The sequence below is a fragment of the Rhododendron vialii genome, chromosome 6a, assembly GCF_030253575.1.
Source record: "Rhododendron vialii isolate Sample 1 chromosome 6a, ASM3025357v1".
In the NCBI taxonomy this organism is placed as follows: domain Eukaryota; kingdom Viridiplantae; phylum Streptophyta; class Magnoliopsida; order Ericales; family Ericaceae; genus Rhododendron; species Rhododendron vialii.
Genome location: NC_080562.1, coordinates 24,264,524 through 24,270,523, shown reverse-complemented (window position 1 = coordinate 24,270,523; position 6,000 = coordinate 24,264,524). Strand labels below are relative to the sequence as shown.

At 40.4% G+C, this 6,000-nt stretch overlaps 1 non-coding gene across 1 annotated transcript; it reads right to left on the bottom strand.

Annotated features, from left to right (window-relative positions):
* Window positions 1-1,637: 1,637 nt before the first annotated feature.
* LOC131331630 (small nucleolar RNA snoR100) lies at window positions 1,638-1,746 on the bottom strand. Its single transcript, XR_009201439.1, has one exon. It is a non-coding gene; the product is annotated as a small nucleolar RNA snoR100 (small nucleolar RNA).
* Between the last annotated feature and the right edge of the window lie 4,254 nt (window positions 1,747-6,000).

The window sequence follows — 6,000 nt, the reverse complement described above, 5'->3', positions numbered from 1 at the left end:
ATTTATTAAACTAAACTTTGATGTTCACTGGGGCATACCATGACAACCAAACTACAAACCACCTGACACTCCCTTGGCATAAGAGTGCTTACCCAAAACCAGAAAATCAACAAATAACCGGCAACAACAATTGACACAGCAAAATATTTAGGGTAAATTGCATTAAAGCCCCTTCAACTATGCTGGTTTCCGAGTTTCCCCCTTGATGTAATAATGTTTGAACTCAAACCGACTAGTCATAAAAAGAAATATGATGGACTTGGAATTTTTAGTCTGGACTCTGGGCTGGGTGGCTTAAGTTCAAAGCAGTAGTCCAAATTCAGAAGAGTGGGGAATATGAATCTTTGGTTTGGGCCAAATCCTAGAACCTAAGCTCTTCGGACCAGCCCATTTATGAATAGAGACATCAACCTTCTGGACCAAAAAGGAGAAGAAAGAGTAGATGTAGAGGACCCAATCTGGACCCATAGTTTTGCCCTTGTGAGTGCAAGTGGTCCTCTCTAGACCTCCTTCATGTCTCGGATGCAAATTTCGAATGCAAATTACTGTTGTCTAAGCCTTGACCAGTTCAAACTTCAACTAAATATCAGTTTCTTATTTTAATTATTTTTACAATGTTAAAAGATCTTTTAGGGATAGAATAAAATGGAGGTTACAAGTGACTATTATGTGGGAAAACATTTACAGTGTATAGTTGTGTGAAAAGAAAGAGAGAGGAACATGGGGCCCATGTAAAAGCGAAAGGGACTTGGCTCAAAACACTGAAGAAAAAGAACCAATTAAGGAGTGCCAAACTGTCAGTTGAAAGATAGTTTCCAATTATGGCGGTGCCATGTTCGTGAATCGCACTAGTGTAGATCTAAACCTAAAGAACATGAGCACGAGTAGCAAGTTGGAAGTGCCGTGGTGCACCCTTTAATCCATGAGTAATTATTCAATAGTCTCGGACTACCATGGGGCATGTCCACGTGGTGCTCCCAACCAATCACATGACGTGAAATTTTATGGGTGACACATACTCATCCTCTCTTGTTGAATGGTTGGGGGACAAGGTTTGACCCACTTAGTGTGGGTAGCGATAAACTATTGGCCGGGAGCACCATGTAAGACATGCCACGTCTATCTCATGTATTGGATTCGAACCAATAGAAAGAAGCTACTTACCAAATGGTAGATCGTGAGTGGGTCTGTCGTCCTCCTCATTATAGTTAGTCGCAATCCACATCCTGTCACCACACGTCATTCAAGCCAAACAAGGTATGTACTAAAACTCAGGAGTATTGAATAATTTTCCTTAATCCATAATGCACATGCGTGAGCAGTGGCGATTTTAGAATTTTGGAAAGGTGGAGCCATTCATAAGTTTAAATTTTCTTACTAATTATAAATAATAAATAAATAAGAAAAAAGTCAATAGTAATGACAAGTGATAAGCTAGTTCGACAAAAAACACATCAAAAACCCAACATGCTTTTCAACTAAAAATAATAGATATCACAGCAACAACAACCACAGAACCCATGTAGTCCCCAATCATTAGGGGTATGGGCGGAGGAAGATCGGAGACAGACCTAACCTTTGGCAATATGCACAAAGTGGCTGCTCTCAAAATACTACTGAAATAGTGGCCCCCCTATATCTGTTGCTGCGAAACTATGCCCTCAAATCAAAGCCAAATGGCATCAGAGAGGGCAAGCCTAGAGACCCAATTCAATTTTTGTGCATATTACCATGCTTCCTTCATTGATAGTCCAGAGCATCGGTATGCACAATTAAAAATAATAGATATCAAAAGGTTTTTTTTATTTGAAAAGCTTGTTCGGTTTTTGATGTGTTTTTTGTCGAACTAGCTTATTACTTGTCATTAACATAACTTTAACGGTGACACCAACTCACCAATCTCCAATCTCATCTATTCGCCTCCTGATCTACTCTCTCTCTCTCTCCTAAGAGCGGTGCCCTCAGATCCCAACATCGATCGATTCATCTTACTGCTGTGTTCGATCAATTTGTCTTGCATGTTCGATCGAGATTGTCTTTCGACTTGAAGATTAAACGATGTGGTTACGTTTATTTGGGGATCTCAATCACCAAGGCAAAAGCCCTAACTTTGGATACATCTATCTATTTGTGTGCACATTTTCTTACGAGTGTATCTTATTGGAAATGAAGTTATTTGGATGATTCACTCATATAGCAGGATATACGTTGAATGCTCTCTACACTATCAAATGTCAATTTATGTGCTTTTGTTATTTGTGGTTAGGGTGCTTTATATTGACGATTACTTGAGAGTAGTGAAAGCAGACTCATTGCCTCATTGGTATAGGAGAAGAATTTTGGAGCAATCAACTCCTTGAGAAAGTTGATGGAGCAGCGCATTCATGTAGCATCTGAGTTCCCTCTAGATGGCATCTAACTGATGTAAACAGGTATAATTGTCCTAGCTTTTCCTCTATTGAAGTTCATTCTATTATTATGTTTTGATATGCTCAAATTATCCATTACCACTTTGAAGATTTATGGTGTTGTGGATATCATGTTTGTCTCCTTGGTGATGCTTCATGGTTTATGTGGAGTATGATTTAGAAACTGATAACTTTAGTATTCTTATTTCATACTGCTCTTTGGGGTTTGTGTGTATGTTGTACGTACAGAATGGTTTTACACTGTTGGTGATATGGAATTTGAATGTGGCAATTGATTATGGGAGACATGCAGGAAGTCACTTTATCGTCTGATTTTTAAAGGGATTTGTGTATGATACTATAACTCAGCTTTTTAGAATTTCTATTGAATCAGATAACTGGGATAACAGGGTGAATTAGTTATTTTGTCTTTGAATTCATTTTCCATTTTCACAGTTGTACTTTGTTCCAGCTTCTAATCACGGGTGTATTTTTCCACAGGACATCTGTCTGCAATAGAAAAAGCAAAAAAAGAGGGGTGGCTATGTTAGATTGACCAGGAATTCACCATATTTGAAGGTCCTCATCAGTTGCTACTTGCCAATAGCTCCCATGCTCCATCCTCACCGTCTCAATCTTTTGCTAGCTGAAACTGACTTAACTTTGTCCTTCTTATCTTGATTATTGATGACTTTTCAGGCATTGCTATTGGTTCACACTTCACACACTTGAGTATTAACAGCTCCTTTCAATGGCTTCAAGGGCAAACCTCTTCCGATCGTGTAAGCTCCACACCTGTTTTATCTCATGTACATAATTTATGTGAAAGTGGTGTAGCTTATTTCCTCTTCGTTTTGTCACTAGTTGCATCTTTTTTTCTTTTCTTTTTTTTCTGATACTTCAATTTTTTTTTCTATCTGTGATACTACACTTAATCTTAGCTAAAAGGCCGAAAACATATACGACATATGAATTTTTTTAATGATCGGCGATACTACACTCAATCATAGCCAAAAAGGCTGAGAACAGATGCTACCCTTAATCATTTTTTTTGATCGGCGATACCACACTTGATCTTAGCCATAAGACTGAGAACTGATGCTACACTTGATCTTTTTTTTTGATCGATGATACTACAATTGATCGTAGCCAAAAGACAGGAAGCAGATGCTACACTTTTTTTTATCGGCGATGCTACACTTGATTTTAGCCAAAAGGCTGAGAACAGATGCTACATTTTGTTTATTTATTAGCGATACCACACTTGACAATAGCCGAAAGACCGAGAACAGATGCTACACATGAACTTGTTTTGATCGGGGATATTATACTTGATCTCAGCCAAAAGGCCGAGAACAAATACTACCCTTGATCTGTTTTCAAAATCAGCGATGCTACACTCGATCTTAGCCAAAAGGCCGAGAACAAATACGGCACTTGATCTTTTTTTATACTACACTTGACGTATTAGCCAAAAGGCCGAGAACAGACACGACACTTGATCTTTTTTTTGATCGGCAATACTACACTTGATCTTAGCCAAAAGGCCGAGTACATTTGCTATACTTGATCTTCTTGATTTTTATCGGCGATACTACATTTGACATTAGCCAGAAGGCCAAGAACTGATGCGACACTTGATCTTTTTTCTGATCAGCGATACTACACTTGACATTAGCCAAAAGGCCAAGAACAGATGCTACACTTGTTTTTTTTTTTTTTTTCTTCGATACCACACTTGACATTAGCCAAAAGGCCGAGAACAGATGCTAAGCTTTCTGCTGCTTGTCATCTTTCACGGTTCATGCTCTTTTTGACCCTCTTCTTCTCCAAACAGAACTCTCAGATCAACTTCAGCCAGCACGTCAATGCAATCCTCGGGTAGGGGTAACGAGATATCCCTTATTCACTGTCATTTTCATCCCATTCTTGATCAAAGAAAATCAGCAACCCAGGATACCTTTGCTTAGTAGTTTCATCTTTCCATGTCTCCGTGAATCCACAAAATGGAAAATCCTCCCCTTCCCTAACAAACATCCATTGAGGGTTTTTGGCACTGACTTCTTCTCTTTGAAGGACTTCCCATCTCTTCTTGTCTTGGCCCTTTCTACCCTCGACAACTGTGGGGGTGTAGCCAAGACCGAAGGCATACTGATTGGGTGGAAACTCAATCATGTAGGTATGCCTTGCTTATTTGGTTTCGGAGCCAACTTCTAGCATATGGGTATCAGAGTGAGGTCAGAAGGAGGAGTCACCCAAGTCTGTTAGGATCTTCCTATCTGCTACAAACTTGACCTTTTGATGGAGGGTATAGATGGAACTGCCTAGTGTCGTGCAGCTAAGGCCTTCCTAGTAACAAGTTGAAGGTGACCAGTCTGTCCATGACATAAAACTCCACTTCCCTTCTGACTTTCTCCACCTGTATGGGCAACGTGATGCGTCTAGTTACATTTCTCTTAGGATTGTAATACCCACCCCTTGATTCGACGACCGTATTTCAGACGCGTCATCCCCTAGCTTGTAGATTGTTCTACGAGGGCATATAAAACTCCACTTCCCTTTTGACTTTCTCCACCTCTATGGGCAACGTGATGCGTCTAGTCACATTTCTCTTAGGATTGTAATACCCACCCCTTGATTCGACGACCGTATTTCAGACGGGTCATCCCCTAGCTTGTAGATTGTTCTACGAGGGCATACATTTAAAGCAGATCCATTATCCACCAATACCAAGGCGATCCACTTGGTGAGACACTTTAACGAGATGTACAGAGGCTTGTTGTGAATAGGTCCTTCAGGAGGCAGATCTTTGTCGGTGAAAACCAAGGTTGGTCCAGGGGCTTTGGATGAGGCTATGAAACTCACCAAGACCTCAGGAGTTGTATCATTGGGGACTATGGTCTTCCCCAAGGCTTTGCACAGAGACTGATGGTGTTTATAAGAGGATGTGAGCAATCCCCATATGGAGATCTCGGCTTGAATTTTCTTCAACTACTTCAGAACCCTATCTTAGGCTCTCTCTCGGATGCATTCCCCTCTTCTACCATTATTTTGGCCGCGACTGAAATTTCCCCACTAAGATTAGCAGGTTTGTACAATCTCCCACTTCAAGTGAGATGATCCACCTCTTCATCCTTAATACTCCATGGGTCTGCAGGCTCGACCTCGTCAATACTAGGTTCCCATACTTCTAGCAGAACCTCATACATTTCAGTCCACCATTCTCCATTGTCGATCGCACAAACGCAAGAGACATTGGTTATCTTTTGCTGATCGAAGAGAGTTGGCAAAGAAACCCCATCCAATGGAACATCGTATTCCCCTCTATTTCATCGGAGTCACTCTCTCCAATTTTGTACGGATCTACCCATGGGAACCTCAAATTTTCCTCTTATTCTATAAGACCGATCATTTTGTAAACAATAGGTTGGTTTTCGGGTTTGGGCTGGTTGATAGGTACAATAATCTAAGCCTGACTAAACCTTTTATGCCATCTCAACATGACAATCCTTTTGCTTTTCTTTCTTCCTATTCTCAAACTATATGATGAGCCATTCGTCATCCTCCACAAATGGAATGTTAGGCTCCTCTA